The 19,388-nt window shown below is 55.5% G+C and overlaps 1 pseudogene; it reads left to right on the top strand.

Annotated features, from left to right (window-relative positions):
- LOC133356313 (zinc finger protein DPF3-like) overlaps positions 1-19,388 on the top strand; it is a 95,888-nt pseudogene that overhangs the window by 33,350 nt on the left and 43,150 nt on the right.

Below are 19,388 nucleotides of genomic sequence, written 5' to 3'. Positions count from 1 at the left end.
CGTGGGTTCGATCCCGACCCTGACGCCTGCTGCTGTACATGTGGAGTTTGCGTGTCTCTCTCTCTGTCCCCGTGGTGGTCGCGTGGATTTTTCTCCGGGTCTCTCGGTTTGTCTCTCTCCACAAAGACAAACATGCCTTTCTAGTATTTGGCCAAATTTCCACACGATAAGCCACTTCGTTGAGCTATCACGTGAGGCCAGGTTGCTTCCGTGAAAGAGTATTAAAAAGAAAACGTTTAAGAACCATTGGTCTAGTGCAACCAAAGTAACAAGCAGAGCGATTTTTCTCGAATTCTGTATTTAAAAAAAAACCAGACTCAACGTTGCAAGAGCCACAATGCGCCGTGGTGAATACGAGACGTTCGTGCGCTCGTTTCTCAGTCCGCTTGACCTGGTGAGGGTACGTGACGGTGGGTCCTTAATAAAACGTTCCTTCGGAGTGGGCAGGTAGGAACTTGATTGGACAGCGCATTCGTGCACGACAGACAAATATGCACGACAGACAAATAATCCCTGGTGGGCAGTATGGAGCCTGTTGTTCCTACCTGTGTACAAGATCACTTGACTTGAGGTAGCCAGGCAGCCAGCCAGGTAGCCAGCCCCCTTCACTATCGGCCCCTCCCCCTTGCTTAGGCCCCTCCCCTTACCCCCCCCCCCCCCTCCCTCAGGCCCCTCTCCTGCCCCCCCCCCCCCCATATCCTTAGGCCCCTCCTCTGACCCCCCCCCTCAGGCCCCTCCCCTGACCCCCCTTTTTTAGGCACCTCCCCTCTCCATACCCGGCAGTAGGTCTCCACCAATCAAAGAGCTGTTTGTATTATATATTTATTTATGCGCGACAGACAGACAGACAAATAATCCCTGGTGGGCAGTGTGGAACATATTGTTCCTTCCTGTAATAGATGACGTTCACGAAGCGGTCCCTTAACAAGAGCCACTCCGCACGATGCGGCGCCTCCGTGACCGCGGGTTTGCCGCCGGCTCTCCTGCTCTCTCGTGTCTCGTATCGGACGGGTCAGACGGATTCTGTGTCACGGGTTGATCCGGTCAAGGGTGGCGGTCCTCATTGGATGTGAGACAAAAGCCTGCTGGGAGGGGATTCCCCCAAAGAGTTCTGCGTCGGGCGAGACCGGGCATTCCTTCGCCTAAACGTCGACATTTCGAGCGTCGCGTTTCGCGTACGGCTCGCGGGGGTACCATTATCGACCGGGGTGGAGTGTCCCATTCGGAGCGTTGTTCAGATTACAGGGATTCTGTTCGTAAGTCGATTTGTTTGTAAGTCCAACTTTCCTCCTGTCGATTCCAAGCGTGTTGTGCGGCATGTACACTAAACACAGGGAATGGATTCAAAATTTGTATAAACTCCTGTTGATGTAGAAGCCACTGGATATTCACGTTCTGCAGATGTAGATGCCACTGGATCTTCACGTTCTGCAGGTGTAGGTGCCACTGGTTCTTCATATTCTGCAGATGTCGATGCCACTGGTTCTTCATGTTGTGCAGATATAGATGCCACTTGTTCTTCACGTTCTGCAGATGTAGATGCCACTGGTTCTTCACGTTCTGCAGATGTAGATGCCGCTGGATCTTCACGTTCTGCAGGTGTAGATGCCACTGGTTCTTCACGTTCTACAGATGTAGATGCCACTGGTTCTTCATGTTGTGCAGATATAGATGCCACTTGTTCTTCATGTTCTGCAGATGTAGATGCCACTGGATCTTCACGTTCTGCAGATGTAGATGCCACTGGTTCTTCACGTTCTGCAGATGTAGATGCCACTGGTTCTTCACGTTCTGCAGATGTAGATGCCACTGGTTCTTCACGTTCTGCAGATGTAGATGCCACTGGATCTTTGCGTTCTGCAGATGTAGATGCCACTGGATCTTTGCGTGTCTCTCTCTATCCCCGTGGTCACATAGATTTTTTTTCCTCCAGGTCCTCCGGTTTTTCCTTCCACATTTAGACACATACACTTAGATTATTTCGCTGCTATAAATGTCCACATGATGATAAGCCACTTTTTGAGCTATCTCTGGTCGCCAGGTCCTCTTCTGAAAAAAAATACCTAATAGCTCAGTGGGCTTTACACGGTAAGATAAAAAGTTTACTTTTTATTTATACTTTTCTAAGTGCTTTGTTTACTTTTCCTATACTTTTGCATCGTTTGTCGTTGTGACGTTCAGACCCCCGTGCCCACCCCACCCTCGAAGAGCTTTATAGCTTCATCGGATTCCTCCTCCAGTCTCACATCAAGATTCTGATTCCGATTGTGGCTCTACGCTCAAGGAAGGGCCCACGTGGAAGCCGGAGTCTCCGTCGCGAATTCCTCGCCCGCAAATCCGTAGCCGCCCGTCGGTTGAACGCTCGGCGAGGGAGCCGTGCCCTGCGCCGTTCACTCTCGCTCCTCTCGATGTCGACTTGGACGGGAGTGGTTGTCGCGTCGTTGGCACCTCTCAATTTCCCCGAAGCGGCAAAGAAAATAATAATAATGGTGGTAGTGCTTTGCGGTGCCCGCGCGCGTGCGCGTCTGCGCATGTGATGTGCGCTGGTGGTTTGCACGCCGGTTATTTTGGGCCCCGTATCGACCTCGTTTGTGGTTGTTGCCACGGCGGTGGCGGCGAGCAACTCTCTGTGTGTGGCACGACCAGGAAGTGCACTGGTGGGGCTGCGTGGCATGACGACAACAACTGCGAAAAACACCACCACCACCAACACCACCACCAACACCAACACCACCACCAACACCACCACCGTCACCACCAACAACACTACCACCACCGCCGCCACTACCGCCGCCGCCACCACCACCGCCACCACCGCCGCCACCACCACTGCCACCGCCGCCACCACGACCACCGCCACCACCACCGCCACCACCGCCACCACCACCGCCGCCACCACGACCACCGCCACCACCGCCACCATCGCCACCACCACCACCACCGCCACCATCGCAACCGCCACCACCACCGCCACGACCATCACCGCTGCCACCACTGCCACCACCACCGCCACCACGACCACCACAGCCACCAGCACCACCACCGCCACCATCGCCACCACCAACCCCGCCACCACCAGCACCACCACGACCACCACCGCCACCACTGCCACCATGACCACCACCGCCACCACCACCACCACTGCTGCCGGCCTCTCGGGGGGGGGGGGAGGTGGCGAATTCGAGAACGAAGTACAGTGTGTTTCACACGTAGGATGCTTTTGTGACCAATATCATCCATAATACAGGTATTTTTTTGTTACATCTGAGTAAGATTTGCTCTCCAACACAGCGGTGTGCTGTTTGCGTGACACAACGTGTCACTACTTGGCTGTGTCGGGTGGTGGCGGGATTAACGACACATTCATATATTTACGTGATCTAACCCCCCCCCCCCCCTCAAAACACACCTGTATCATGGGGGTACAGTGTGCGTGCGCGTGTCTATATGCCTCTGAGGTTTCCACATTCCAACTCCCACCTCACCCTGGACCTCAACTTCTCCCCCCCCGCGCCCCTTCACATCGCGAGCCCATTCAAGTTCATGTATTAGGTGTAGCCCTGTGAGCCATTCGGCTCTTGAATCGGGTGCAACCGCAACAAACAAAAAACAAAAACATGAACAAAAAACATCTTAAAGTGACTATGTGACTGAGTGCAAACAGAAAATCCAAGAAAAGACAGCAAAATATTGCAGAACAAGCCACCGTACACCAACGCTGTGTGCAAAAATCCCAGTGGGATGCAAGTCAAACAACAACAACAACCACAAGACAACTTAGATTAAGGCCATCAGTCTAACTCTGTACGACAACAACCAAACAAACATGGCCAGACCATTGCTGTCCACCTCTTCAGGGCCAGACTCTCCACGTGACGCTTGGCAGTCCGCGCCACCACCCAAAACAAAGGCAAAGATGCCCCCAGGTAGCCTGTACAGACTGTCGGGGAAAGTGGCCGTTGGCGGACGGCACCTGTGAAGGCCGGCACGGCACACGAGGGGGTGGGTGGCCAGCACCACGCCCGGCCGCCTTTGTCTCTCCCCACTGGCGATGTTTACCACACACCGCACCGGGTACTCATTTGTGGCTGAGTCTATCTAGGGGAGGCCCAGGACCGGTTCCGATGATCGTCGCCGGTGTTGGCCGTGAGCGGGGATGGAACTCGGGCGGCCGGGTTCGTAGCGCTAACCGCTAATTCTACGACATAAGAGGGTGGTGGTTGAAATAACGAGTTGGGGTTGTTGTTGTTGTTAAAAGTGGTGGTGTGGTCATGGTGACGGGAGGACAAGGGGCTGGAGTGGTTAAGGAGGGGGGGGGGGGTCGATGACTCCGGCCCCCCCAAGCGTGGTGCCCCCCCTCCCCGCACGCCACATCCTGCAGAAGGCCGGAAACCCCCAACTGCTACAAGCAGCTGACGATGCCGATGATGTCAGCAAAGCCCCCCACCCCCTCCCCTTCCCCCCAGGACCGCCCTTTCCAGCGGCGTCACGTGGGAACAGAGGTCACGACACCTTTGTGACGATTTGGTGGCCATTGCGATGAGCCGAGTATTCGAACCGGTTGTTTGGGAGAGTAAATCGACGACCTTTCGTAATCGGATTTTTCTCGCGGCCCAATGAAACTTGTGCGTCCAATGACAAGCCGCTCCGTCGCCCATGGTGCGGTTTGTTTTTTTGCCTTCTCAAGACTTCTGTTTGGGGAGCCCAGTTGTGAATTCCCTCCGAAGTACTTCGTGTTAAGGAGCGTGGGTTTGAATTCCAGAATTCACGTGTCCATCACAGATGCCTCTTGCGCTGCGTGCGTACGAACGAACGCGTTCGTCTTCTTGGTTCTTTCGGTGAAGTCACGTAGAAGGGAAATAATAAAATAATAAAAAAACATAATAATTCTCACGACGTTTCGGCCACAACGCAAGCAGCAGTTCTCGGGTAAAGAACAGGTCTGTCGGGGAGACAGCGTCTCGTGAGAATTATTTTATTATGTTTTATTTTATTATTTTATTATTTCCCTTCTACGTGACTACCGAAAGAACCAAGAAGATGAATCCCTGCAGTCACGAAAGCTTTAAATCGAAATTGAACGCGTTCGTATGAACACGTGCGTACGAACGCGTGCGTACGAACGAACGCGTGCTTACGAACGAATGCGTTCATACGAACGCGTGCTTATGAACGCGCGTGTTGATAATTCGCTACGACTGTGCGTGGATTTTCGGCCATGCGTGGCACGCTCGGGGTGACGACGCACTCCGTGGCTCCTGCGACGACGTTGGGCTTCGTTTGATTTGGTAATCTGTTTATATTTTGTTGTTGTTGTACCCAACTCAAAACAAAAAATCATAACAACCCCACGGGTGTCTCGGAGCCCTGCTGCTGCTGCTGCTGTGGCCGCCACTCACATTGTGCCCCTCCGCTCAGAATCCGACGCTGCTGCCCTCCTGCCCCCCCCCCCCCCCCCGGGCAGCCTGCCCCCTCTCCGCCGTGGGCTGCGCCGATAGCGCCACGAGTGTTGTGCCGCCCCCGCCGCCGTCGTGGTCGCAAAGAAATGTGTGAACGCAACACGAGCCCAGGTCGCCCGCCACCGCTGCCGTCGTCGGCGTCAGCGTCGCGCGAGTCGCCCGAGGGGTGGGTGGGTGCGTCGGTGCCTCGTTGGGCGTACGGCTGCCCGCACGCCTCAGCGGCGGGGTGACGGCTGAGGTCAAGAGGTCACCGCGCCCAGTGCCGAAGAATTCCTGCGCCGCCGCGCCCCGTGTCGCTTAGTCGGCGAGCGAAGTCGACGCCCGGCCTTCAAGGACCGCTCTTACAGCGTCGTCGTCATCGTCATCGTCGTCATCATCATCATCGTCGTCATGATAACAATCACCACCAAGATTCAGCATGACGTTCAAGGTCCGCTCTTACAGCGTCGTCGTCGTCATCGTCGTCGTCATCATCATCGTCGTCATGATAACAATCACCACCAAGATTCAGCATGACGTTCAAGGTCCGCTCTTACAGCGTCGTCGTCGTCATCGTCGTCGTCATCATCATCGTCGTCATGATAACAATCACCACCAAGATTCAGCATGACGTTCAAGGTCCGCTCTTACATTGTCGTCGTCATCATCATCGTCGTCATCATAACAATCTCTCTCTCTTTGGTTCTTTCGGTAAAGTGACGTAGAAAGAAAATAATTTAAAATAATCGAGCACGACGTTTCGATTGCAACACAAGCAACTGTCATCAGGTATAACTATATTTGAGAGAGAGACAAAACACAGACACACACAGACAGACACAGGCAGAGAGAGAAAACACAGAGACACACAGAGAGAGGCACACAACATAGACACAGAGACACACAAACAGAGAGAGACACACAACATAGACACACAGACAGACACACAAGCAGAGAGAGACAACACAGAGACACACAGAGAGACACACAACATAGACACACAGAGACACACAAACAGAGAGAGAGACACACAACATACACACACAGACAGACACACAAGCAGAGAGAGACACACACAGAGACACACATCATAACAATCACCACCGAGATTCAGCATGACGTTCAAGGTCCGCTATTAGAGTTGCCTTATTGTCATCGTCGCCGCGTGGATTTAAGTCTCCCCCCTATGACAGTCATATCCTTCATGGACCTGATGACCTCTCCATCATCTCGTCGTCGTCGTCATCATCATCATCACCACCGTGTGGAATAAGTCGTTACGTAATGTCCTTCAAGGCTCGCTCTGGCCCTCTCATCATCATCATCCATGGTATGCAGGAGGTTGTAGGTTCGATCTCAAACCATAACGCCTGTTTATACTGGTAGGAACCTACTGGTTCCACCAGCCCACAGGGGATTGTTGTGTCCATCCGTCGTGCAGGGAGGGGATGGGTGGGGAGGGGCTGTGTGGGGAGGGGAGGGTAGGGAGGGGCTGGGTGGGGAGGGTGGGGCTGGGTGGGGAGGGGAGGGGCTGGGTGGGGAGGGTGGGGCTGGGTGGGGGCTGGGAGGGGTGGGGCTGGGTGGGGAGGGGCTGGTCACCCCGTGGTGCCCTTATAAAACTCAACGTTTAACCTACTCACGCCGGCTTGTGCCCGCCCTCACAGTCGGGCATATTTGCGGAATACACCACGCCGCCGTTGACCCTGGCCATTGACCGAGCAACCCAACGTTCCTACCAGCTCCCTTCGCAGGAATGTGTTTTGGAGTTAGCGTGTTCTCCCAGTGGTCGCGTGGATTTTCCCCTCCACATTTATAAACACGCTTTTGGATTGTTTTGCTGCTACCAATGTCCATATGATGATAAGCGAACCAACAGCTCACCAACAGAGGGGCGGGGCTTGCCGGTAGAGGGCGTGGTCAGACACCTTGGCCACGCCCAGACACGCCCTTGCTGCGCAACCGCTCGCTCGGACGCGGACAAAGCAGGCACCGAATTCTGCGCGATTTCAAGACGAGCAATTTCGTTGGGCCACTGATGATGGCCCGGGCATTGGGGCTGCCCCGGGCGTTGGGCCACCGATGATGGCCCAGGTGGTGGGCCTTCCCTGGCCGTTGGGCTTGGCATGGGCGTTGGGCCACCGATGATGGCCCAGGCGGTGGGCCTGGCCCGGGCGTTGGGCCACCGATGATGGTGGTGGGCCTGGTACTGTATTTTAGTATTTTCCCATTTCCATGAAACGAATCGAAAGCGACCGTGCGATGCATTTCAATTACAGAAATATTCTCGACGGCGAAAAAACGCTGCAAGCCGACGGCACCCTGCACGGCGGTGCAGCCTTCACTCCGATTACACAAAATAAAATTATTTTTATTTTCTTCTCTTTTCCGCCCTCCCCCCTCCTACTCTTCGCCCTAATTTTAAAACCCTTCCATATTTATTTTTTCCCTTTTCCTGCCGTATCATAAATATGCCGGTCGTGGTGCTTGCAACGAGGAGGGGGGGGGGGGGGTTTCATTTGCTGCTGCTGCGGTAGTGGTGGCGGTGGTGGCGGCTGTAGTGGTGGTGCTGGTAGTGGTGGTAGTGGTGACAGCGGCGGTGGTGGCGGCTGTGGTGGTGGTGGTGTTTGGTGGTGGTGGTGGCGGCGGCATTGGTGGCGACAGCAGCGGCTGTGGTGGTCGTGGTGGCGGTGGTGGTGTTTGGTGGTCGTGGCGGTGGTGGCGGTGGTGGAGTTTGGTGGTGGCGGCGGCAGTGGTGGTGGTGGCGGCGGTGGTGGTGTTTTGGTGGTGGTGGTGGTGGTGGCGGTGGTGGCGGTGGTGGTGGCGGCGGTGGTGGTGGCTGCGGTGGCGGTGCTGGCTCCTTCATGAATCATGATTTCCTTTTTTCTCTCTAATCACAAAAAGCCAGCTCCTCATCCGGGGCATGCGGAGAACTCAATATAATAATAATAAGGCTGATTGAATAAAGCTTCAAATATGAAATGATTGCACGTTTTAAATATTGGCCATGGCAGGGAGAATAGGGAAGAGATGCGTTTCTCCTGTACAGTGTAGCGCAGCAAATATCCCCCCTCCCAGATTATAGCCTCAACAGACTTGTGGGGCAAGTGCTGTTGGCGAGCACTTATTAAGGCCGGCACGACATATGAAGGGGGGAGTGGGTGGCCAGCACCATTACCGGCCGCCTTTGTCTCCCCAGTGCTAATGTGTACTCCACACCGCACCAGGTAAGGCAGCGGAGACCACTCGGGCAATTGACGATTTTTTTGTTACAGATCCGGGCTGGAAAATCTGAAATCTGGCAAATTGTCAAGCCTCTGCTTTATAACTGGGAACACATTCTGAAAAAAAATCTGGAAAAAAATCAACATTTTTGGAATTGTTTGACCCCCCACCACCTCCCCTCCCCCCACCTCCCCTCCCCCCACCTCCCCTCCCCCACCTCCCCTCCCCCCACCTCCCCCACCTCCCTCGACCTCCCCCCACCTCCCCTCCCCCCACCTTCCTCGACCTCCCCCCATCTCCCCTCCCACCCTCCCCCACCGAACGAATTTTTCGCTGAGTCAAATATCAGCAACGTTGTTCATATTAGAGGTTTTTTGTGTTGGGTTAGATCGCGTAAATATATAAATGTGTCGTTAAACCCGCCACCACCCGACACGTTAAACGTGACAACCCTTACTAGTGGCTGTGTCGGGTGGTGGCGAGTTTACGCGATCTAATCCAACACAAAAAAACCAACCCTCTACTATGTATGATATTGCTCGGGAAAGCTTCCTACGTGTTGAACGTTGTTGTTGTTACCGTCGGACGTTGAACCGAGCGCCGGGGAACAGTTGCGATGGGCGCCCAACAACAGCAGCAGCAGCGGCAGCAAAAATAATCCTGTGTGCGGCATCGGATTTTTGTGCGTACGGGAAAATAACAACGGGTTTTTACCCCTTCCTGCCAATAAACAAGGAGGTGTTACGATGTTCAACCACCGCAATAGATGAAACCTTCCGCGAGGCATCAAGTACTGCACTAACAACACGCGCTTGTGGCGAACACGCAACGAAACATGATCATATTCGGGCATTGCGTTTGAAACTGATTGGTCTACACCAGCGACACCAGTGTCAGACCAGAGGGCAACGCCAATAGATTGTTTGTGCGATCACTTAATCTGCGGGGCACCACCGCGGGTCTCCTGGGAAGGCACCAGAGGTCGCAAACGGGTTTTGATTCCTTACCCGTACCCGTACCCGGCCGCACCAGGGTCGCAAACGGGTACCCGTACCCTACCCGATACCCGGCCGTACCCGTACCTTACCCGTACCCAGCCGCACCAGGGTCGCAAACGGGTACCTGTACCCGGCCGTACCCGTACCCTACCCGTACCCGGCCGGATAAGGGTAGAGTACGGGTATCGGGTACCTGATTGCGACCTCTGGGATGAAGCCATGTTGCAGGTGCGGGTGGGTTGATTCTAGGAACTTGAATTGTGAGAAGAGACAAGACGTTGGGAAATGAGTGACAAACGGTGACTCACCAGTGACTCACGGCCTACCCGTACCCGTACCCGGCCGCACCAGGGTCGCAAACGGCCGGGTACGGGTATCGGGTACCCGGTTGCGACCTCTGGAAGGCACCCACAATGTGTCCCCGATATAATAAACGGAAGACGGATCCAGAGGTAAACTTACGAAACTGTAAACTTATGAAACTGTTTTAAATTTTGCCAGGTAAAGCCCCCTCCACTGAGCTGTTTAGCCTTTTTTTTTCAGAAGCGACTCGCAAATCATAGCTCAACGAAGTGGCTTATCATCATCATCATCATGGTGTGGACATTTATACGCTTATTGCTGATTCTAAATGTGGAGAGAAAAACCGGAGGAGCCGGAGAAAAATCCACGCGACCACCGGGGAGAGAAAGAGAGAGAGAGACACCGCAAACTCCAAATATACAGCAGCAGGCGTCAGGGTCGGGATCAAACCCATGCCCTGTATACTAGGCGCTGATTCCTCCTTCATATAGATCTCTGCGTGGGATCTATGGGGATCTATGTGAGTGTGGTTTAGTATGTGAATCAATAGATCTCCGTATTGAGTCTAGGGGTTTCTATGTGAGTGTATGGGTCTCAGTGTGAGCGTATAGTTCTTTATGTGAATTTATAGATCGCTGTGTGAGTCGGTGGGTCTCAGTGTGAATCTGTAGATCTCTGTGTTGGTCTAAGGGTCTCCATGTGAGTCCAGTGGGTCTCGGTATGGGAGGGTGTCACGGAGAAAACCACACTGTTGTTATCGACAACATCGACTTTGTCAACAACACTGTCATTTTTCGATTTAAAGCTTTCGTGACTGCAGGGATTCATCTTCTTGGTTCTTTCGGTAAAGTCACGTAGAAGGGAAATAATAAAATAATAAAAATAAAACATAATAAAATAATTCTCACGACGTTTCGGCCACAATGCAAGCAGCCGTCCTCAGGTGAAGAACAGGTCTGTCGGTAAAAACAGCGTCTGAAACGCGGAAAGACAGCGTCTGAAACGCTGTCTTTCCGACAGACCTGTTCTTCACCTGAGGACGGCTGCTTGCGTTGTGGCCGAAACGTCGTGAGAATTGTATTTTATTATGTTTTATTTTTATAATTTTATTATTTCCCTTCTACGTGATGACTTTACCGAAAGAACCAAGAAGATGAACGCTGTCATTGAAAGCCTCGCCGCCGTGTCTCCCACCAATCCGAACGCCACTTCCTCGTCGCATCGATAAGCAGCACCGACTTCCTCCCGGCCGCCACCAGACGGTGAGCTGTGGCTTCTTGCGATATTCACTTAAATCAGCTGCTGGGGAAGAAAGTGTGGGGTGTGGTGGGGGGGGGGGGTGTGGGGGGATTGGTGGGGGCGGTGGGAGAGGTGGGGGGGCTCATCAGAATTCAGCAGGGCATCTACTGAGAGATCCTATCTGGGATTCGAATTAGCGACCGTCCATTTCGCCCCGTGCGACCGTTTTTAGTTGCAGTTCAGGTGACACAGCTGGAGCCAGAGGCGAGGTGTCACTGTGGGGCAGTTCGGGTGACACAGCTGGAGCCAGAGGCGAGGTGCCATTGTGGGGCAGTTCAGGTGACACAGCTGGAGCCAGAGGCGAGGTGTCAATGTGGTGCAGTTCGGGTGACACAGCTGGAGCCAGAGGCGAGGTGTCACTGGTGCAGTTCAGGTGACACAGCTGGAGCCAGAGGCGAGGTGTTCGGGTGACACAGCTGGAGCCAGAGGCGAGGTGCCATTGTGGGGCAGTTCAGGTGACACAGCTGGAGCCAGAGGCGAGGTGTCAATGTGGTGCAGTTCGGGTGACACAGCTGGAGCCAGAGGCGAGGTGTCACTGGTGCAGTTCAGGTGACACAGCTGGAGCCAGAGGCGAGGTGCCACTGTGGTGCAGTTCGGGTGACACAGCTGGAGCCAGAGGTGAGGTGTCACTGTGGGGCAGTTCAGGTGACACAGCTGGAGCCAGAGGCGAGGTGCCACTGTGGTGCAGTTAGGGTGACACAGCAGGGGCCAGAGGCGAGGTGCCAATGTGGTGCAGTTCAGGTGACACAGCTGGAGCCAGAGGCGAGGTGTCACTGTGGGGCAGTTCAGGTGACACAGCTGGAGCCAGAGGCGAGGTGCCAATGTGGTGCAGTTCGGGTGACACAGCTGGAGCCAGAGGCGAGGTGTCACTGTGGGGCAGTTCGGGTGACACAGCTGGAGCCAGAGGCGAGGTGCCACTGTGATGCAGTTCGGGTGACACAGCTGGAGCCAGAGGCGAGGTGCTACTGTGGTGCAGTTCGGGTGACACAGCTGGAGCCAGAGGCGAGGTGTCATTGTGGTGCAGTTAGGGTGACACAGCTGGAGCCAGAGGCGAGGTGTCATTGTGGTGCAGTTCGGGTGACACAGCTGGAGCCAGAGGCGAGGTGCTACTGTGGTGCAGTTCGGGTGACACAGCTGGAGCCAGAGGCGAGGTGTCATTGTGGTGCAGTTAGGGTGACACAGCTGGAGCCAGAGGCGAGGTGTCATTGTGGTGCAGTTCGGGTGACACTGCTGGAGCCAGAGGCGAGGTGTCATTGTGGTGCAGTTAGGGTGACACAGCTGGAGCCAGAGGCGAGGTGCTACTGTGGTGCAGTTCGGGTGACACAGCTGGAGCCAGAGGCGAGGTGTCATTGTGGTGCAGTTAGGGTGACACAGCTGGAGCCAGAGGCGAGGTGTCATTGTGGTGCAGTTCGGGTGACACAGCTGGAGCCAGAGGCGAGGTGCTACTGTGGTGCAGTTCGGGTGACACAGCTGGAGCCAGAGGCGAGGTGTCATTGTGGTGCAGTTAGGGTGACACAGCTGGAGCCAGAGGCGAGGTGTCATTGTGGTGCAGTTCGGGTGACACAGCTGGAGCCAGAGGCGAGGTGTCATTGTGGTGCAGTTAGGGTGACACAGCTGGAGCCAGAGGCGAGGTGCCACTGTGGTTCAGTTCAGGTGACACAGCTGGAGCCAGAGGCGAGGTGCCACTGTGGTTCAGTTCGGGTGACACAGCTGGAGCCAGAGGCGAGGTGCCACTGTGGTTCAGTTCGGGTGACACAGCTGGAGCCAGAGGCGAGGTGCCACTGTGGTTCAGTTCGGGTGACACAGCTGGAGCCAGAGGCGAGGTGCCACTGTCATGCCGCTTTTGGCGATGCAGCCCAAATTGTGGGCCATACAGCGAAGCCCGTAGAGAGCCGTAGAGATACACAGAGACCCGTAGAGATACATATAAAACACCTCGAGACGCAAATAGACTCATTTTGAGAGCGGAGCCTCTTTCACCGATAAGACGTCACCAGTGAGTGAGGGCTGCCATAGCAATTGATACCTTTGGGGGTTTGACAGCAGCACTGTGATGATGATGATGATGGGGGCTGAAGAGCATTCCAGACGGCCGCCGAGGAAGCACATCTGAAAGCGCCGCGCGATGCGGTGGCCACCTTTGTGTCGATGGCCGGCCAAAAGCCGCTGTGACTACGACCGCAATCGGCGTGGTGTTGGTCTGAGACCAGCAAGGCGGCATCGCGGCTCATCCGTGGCAAGCGCTTCGTGCGCGGCGAGCGCGACCTCCCAACAACTCGTTTGTTCGGCAAGCGGAAGCCAGCGCAGTTCGGGCGAGCACCGGACGGACACGGTCGGATCTTGCGGTCCCCCGTCGCGCGCTGCAGCTCGGTGACGTTTTCTTGCCAAGACGCGCCGTGGCGTGGCGAGTCGCAGTAACCCGGCCTTGCCGGTTACTGCGCCTCGAGCCGACGGCAACGGTGCGCGAAAGAAGGGAAGGACCACCGGCACCTGCGACGACCGGTCGAGGTGGTCCTCGGCAAGCGATACACCACCCGGTCAGTTCCGCCCCCGGCCACGCTACGATACGGCGTCGCGGTCTTTGCGGGGGGTTTGTACCGCAGTTGCTGAGCAGAAGCCGAAAGGCTCCACATAGGCGGAGTGGCCATCAACACACCACAACCACGTAAACACTTCATTAATTGGGCCGATAGCTTGATATATAGAGGACTGCAGAGCTTGGTGCTGGTTCATCGCGTGGCTTTCTTCCCTGCTCCTCGTCTGTGAGTCATCCTCTCATCCTCTCTCTCTGAGTCGTCCTCTCTCTGAGTCCGTCCCCTCTGAGTCGTCCGCTCGCTCTGCCTGTACGAGAGAGCGAGCGGACGCTGCGCGGCGGTGCCGCTGTCGTCGAGAGCGATACAATCGGACACGCCGGCGAAATCGCCGATCAGAGATTCCGCCCGTGCGTGTGGAAGCGAGCAGGCGTGTCGTTGCCCGCATGCGGTCTGTGCGGATCGTGAATCGAGGTTAAATCGTATCGATTCTCGCCAGAGGTCGCAAACGGGTTTTGATTCATTACCCGTACCCGGCCGCACCAGGGTCGCAAACGGGTACCCGTACCCTACCCGATACCCGGCTACCCGTACCCGACCTCTGGGATGAAGCCATGTTGCAGGCGCGGGTGGGTTAATTCTAGGAACTTGAATTGTGAGAAGAGACAAGACGTTGGGAAATGAGTGACAAACGGTGACTCACCAGTAACTCACGGCCTAGCCATACCCGGTCGCTGCCGGGGCTGCCGTCGGAACGTGGAAGCGGCCGCTGGCGCGAGCGAGCGCGGTGTGGAAACACAGCTCCTGCTAAATCGTCCGCTCGAGGGACCCCGCAAGGCCCCCACTGCGGGGGCCCACGTGGCTTGCACCCCTGCGCCCTGCGCGCTTTTAAACAAACAACAAAAAGACCGAGTCAGAATGTGCAGGAAATGTCTCCCGAGCGTCGCCAAGAGAAACGATGAAGAATGATGACCGAACCCCCCCCCCCCCCCCCTGTCACCCGTGACCCTGGCGGAGTTATTCTGAATATTTCTCGCCCCACTGGCAAACATTTCCTGGCTGCGCCACCACCGTCGTCCCTCCTTCACTCTCTCTCCTCCTTCACTCTCTCTCTCTGCAGAGTATCTGGCGATCGAGAACGTCGCTCGCTCTCTCCGCCACGGCAGAGGTCGCAAACGGGTTTTGATTCCTTACCCGTACCCGTACCCAGCCGCACCAGGGTCGCAAACGGCTACCCGTACCTGGCCGGGTACGGGTAGCAGGGTATCGGGTAGGGTACGGGTATTGGGTAATCGGTTGCGACCTTTGCGCCACGGTAAACCATTGGCCGGAATATTCCACACGGTGTAAATTGGGAAACGCGCGGCCAGCGAGCGTCACCCCCTCCCCCTCCGGACCCGCTTCAACCTCTGGTCGGAGAAGCATCAACGATTAAACTAAAACTATAAACATTACGTTTTTATTTTACGAGGTAAGGCCCCACTAAGCTGTCGAGCTCTTTTTTCGGAAGCGATCTGGGCTATCACAAATGATGGCCCAACGAGAAGTGGCTTATCTTCGCGTGGAAATTTATAGCGGGCAAATACTCCAAAGGCGCGTTTATAAACGTGCCGGGACAAAGCGGAGGACCCGGAGAAAAATCCACGCGACCACGGGGAGACAGAAAGCCCCCAGACCGGAAGATATGCAACACCGATTATAACTATACTAAACTACAACTATTTTTATTTTACCAGGTAAGGCACACTGAGTTGTGTAGTTCTTTTTCACAAGCGACCTGGCCACAAATTATATCACGTGGAAATTGATTGCAGCCAAATGCTCTAAATTCATGTTTCTAAATTCATGGTTCTAAATGTGGAGGGCAAAAACCAGAGGATCCGGAGAAAAATCCACGTTACCACGGGGAGAGAGAGACACGCAAACTCCAAATGTGCACGTGTGAGGGTCAGCATCGAACCCACGACCTCCTGCGTACCGGACGAGGTAGTTAACATCTCGCCACCTCGAACCCACGACCTCCTGCACACCGGGCAAGGTAGTTAACATCTCCTAGCCACCTCGAACCCACGACCTCCTGCACACCAGGCGAGGTAGTTAACATCTCCTAGCCACTTCAAACCCACGACCTCCTGCGTACCGGGCGAGGTAGTTAACATCTCCTAGCCACCTCGAACCCACGACCTCCGGCATACCAGGCGAGGTAGTTAACATCTCCTAGCCACTTCAAACCCACGACCTCCTGCGTACCGGGCGAGGTAGTTAACATATCCTAGCCACCTCGAACCCACGACCTCCTGCGTACCGGGCGAGGTAGTTAACATCTCCTAGCCACCTCGAACCCACGACCTCCTGCGTACCGGGCGAGGTAGTTAACATCTCCTAGCCACCGGCCCGTGCCTGCGCCGGATGTCCTCGTCGTCCTCCGCGACAAATAAAATATTTTATTTTAAACATTACCGTTTAAATAACAACAACAAGCTGCCATTGACGATGCCGCTTACGGCTCCGTTACTTGAGCTCCGATTACGTCTCGTTAGGCGACACGGCGGGTGAGCGGGTTGTGTGTGGCGAACGCAGACTTCATTCCTTGCCAAAAGGTGTTCGGATATCGCAACGCATCCTGTTTTATTGCCAGAAAGGGTAAAAACCTACGCTTACTTTTCGCATTTGACTTCTCATTATTACTGCGGCTACTATTATTATTCTCATTCAAATTGCCGTATCGCTTTCCTCTTCCCCGACACCTCCAGCAGTAGGAGACGACTCGCAATTAACCCGGACAGTGCCAATTAAACGTAATTAATGACGGGACGGAGAGGTGGTGGTGATGGTGGTGGTGTGCGAGGCAGGGTTGCCTTTGGACGTCGGAGGGACGTTGGGCCAAGCGCAGTGCCGGGGGAACGAGCGACGGTGCCGGCTTCGCGAGCGTCGCGCACCCACGTGGCGGTGGGGGGGGGGGACCACGTGGTGGGGGGGGGGGGGGGGGAGACCGCTTGTCCACGTTCCCGTGCCACCGTCCTCGACGCGAGTCGTGGCGACCGCCCCGAACGCCCCGGCCGGAATCGCGGAGCGTTGGGACGAGACGGAGAGAGCCGCTGCGGCGCTGCCGTGTTGTGATTCACAAGAATTAAAATTGATGATGGTGATGATGGTGGTGTGGACGCGCGTGGAAGCAAACTAACAAAAAATGATAGTACCGAGATTCACGGCGGAGAGCCGCCGTCGGTTTCTTTCTTCGCCAAAAAGCGTTCACAGGCAGCGGTGGTGGGGAGGTGGCGTGGTGGGGGGAGTTCAGCAATAATTGAGTAAACGTTGGGGCAACGTGGTGGTGGTGGTGGTGATGATGGTGGGGGTGATGGTTGTGGCGGTGATGGTTGTGTGGGGGGGCTTTGGGGGGGGCGGTGTGGGGGGGGGTGGTGTGGGGGGTCAGTGTGGGGGGGGTGCTGTGTGGGGCGGGCTGTGTGGGGGGGGCTGTGTGGTGGTGGTGATGATGGTGGGGGTTATGGTTGTGGCGGTGATGGCTGTGTGTGGGGGGGCGGTGTGGGGGGGTCAGTGGGGGGGGGCGGTGTGGGGGGGGCTGTGTGGGGGGGTCGGTGGGGGGGGGGGCTGTGTGGGGGGGGAGGGGCGGTGTGGGGAGGTGGTGTTTTGAGTTTTCGGCGATTCCTCGCCAGCCGGACCCGCTTGCCTCCCATCGGTAACCGCGCCACGCCGGCAAGCCCGGCGGCGACCCGAGTTCGGCTTCCGCTCACGGCCAATAGGAGTGGCAAAATATTTATTTTGGTCTTCCCCTAGGTTTACTCGGCATTAAATGAGTACCTGGCGCGGCGTGCGTTGAGCAGCATCGCCGCTGGGGAGACGGCGGCGGCCGGGCCCAGCCCAGCCGTGCTGGCGCTGCTGCTTCTCGCTAACAGCGCTCGCCCCGAGTTTAGTTTACTAAGTTTAGTTTACTAAGTTTAGTTTACTAAGTTTAGTTTATCAACCATTGGAACCTCATTTGCCAGTAAAAATATGATAATTGTTTTTTTACCCTTCTATCTGGCAACAAAACTGACACCTTTTTTACAAGGAGTCATGTTTGCATTGACCACAATACCTGCAGTCATAATGCAAACAAAAAACATAACTCTGATAATGTGTGCACTGTCCTTGAAGTTGATTGGTCCACACCCGAGACAGCTTTCCTTAGAGCTTCCGTCTTCCGTCTTCAGGTGGAACCGTCACAGCACGATTGCTGTTCCAACTAAGAGAAATTAGAGAGACACCGCAAACTCCAAATATACAGCAGCAGCAGCAGGCATCGTCAGGGTTGGCATCGATCCCACGAGGAGGAGGGAGGATCTGGCGTTGTACCACGATGCTTGCACGCCGGTACGAGCGGGGAAGGTTGACACGACGAGGCCTGCGGTGGCCACGTGGCCACGTCGCCACGTGCGGTGTGCCGGGCGAGGTGGTTGAGATCTCGCTTGACGCCGTTTGTGGTCGTTTGTCGTTCTCGTCGCAGGCTCGGTGACCAGTTCTACCGGGAGGCCATCGAGCACTGCCGCAGCTACAATGCGCGGCTGTGCGCCGAGCGGAGCGTGCGCCTCCCCTTCCTCGACTCGCAGACGGGCGTCGCGCAGAACAACTGCTACATCTGGATGGAGAAGCGGCACCGCCGGCCCGGTGAGGGCGTGTGTGTGTGTGTGACGTGTGTGTGTGTGTGTGTGATGTGTGTGTGTGTATGTGTGTCTGTGTGTGTCTGTGTATGTCTGTGTGTGTGTGTGTCTGTGTGTGTCTGTGTATGTCTGTGTGTGTGTGTCTGTGTGTCTGTGTGTGTGTGTCTGTGTGTATGTGTCTGTGTGTATGTGTGTGTGTCTGTGTGTGTGTCTGTGTGTGTGTGTGACGTGTGTGTGACGTGTGTGTGTGTGACGTGTGTGTGTGTGACGTGTGTGTGACGTGTGTGTGACGTGTGTGTGACGTGTGTGTGACGTGTGTGTGTGACGTGTGTGTGACGTGTGTGTGTGACGTGTGTGTGTGACGTGTGTGACGTGTGTGACGTGTGTGTGACGTGTGTGTGTGTGTGACGTGTGTGTGTGTGTGACGTGTGTGTGTGTGACGTGTGTGTGTGTGACGTGTGTGTGTGTGACGTGTGTGTGACGTGTGTGTGACGTGTGTGTGTGTGACGTGTGTGTGTGTGACGTGTGTGTGACGTGTGTGTGACGTGTGTGTGTGTGTGACGTGTGTGTGTGACGTGTGTGTGACGTGTGTGTGGTGTGACGTGTGTGTGACGTGTGTGTGACGTGTGTGTGACGTGTGTGTGACGTGTATATGTGACGTGTGTGTGTGTGACGTGTGTGTGTGTGAGACGCGTGTGTGGCGTGTGTGACGTGTGTGTGTGTGTGACGTGTGTGTGACGTGTGTATGTGACGTGTGTGTGACGTGTGTGTGTGACGTGTGTGTGTGCGCGCGTGTCTCCCCCAGGCCTATCTCCGGGCCAGCTCTACACGTACCCGTCCCGCTGTTGGCGCAAGAAGCGGCGTCTGCTGCCGCTGGATGACCTGCGACTCCGGCTGCCCGACATCAAGCCCGGTACGTCGGTGGGGGGTGGGGGGGGG

This window comes from Lethenteron reissneri, chromosome 53 (genome assembly GCF_015708825.2).
Source record: "Lethenteron reissneri isolate LAM-NWPU_2019-01 chromosome 53, ASM1570882v1, whole genome shotgun sequence".
Lineage (NCBI taxonomy): Eukaryota > Metazoa > Chordata > Hyperoartia > Petromyzontiformes > Petromyzontidae > Lethenteron > Lethenteron reissneri.
Note: the sequence above shows the minus strand (reverse complement) of the source record. Positions and strands in the feature narration are given on the sequence as shown.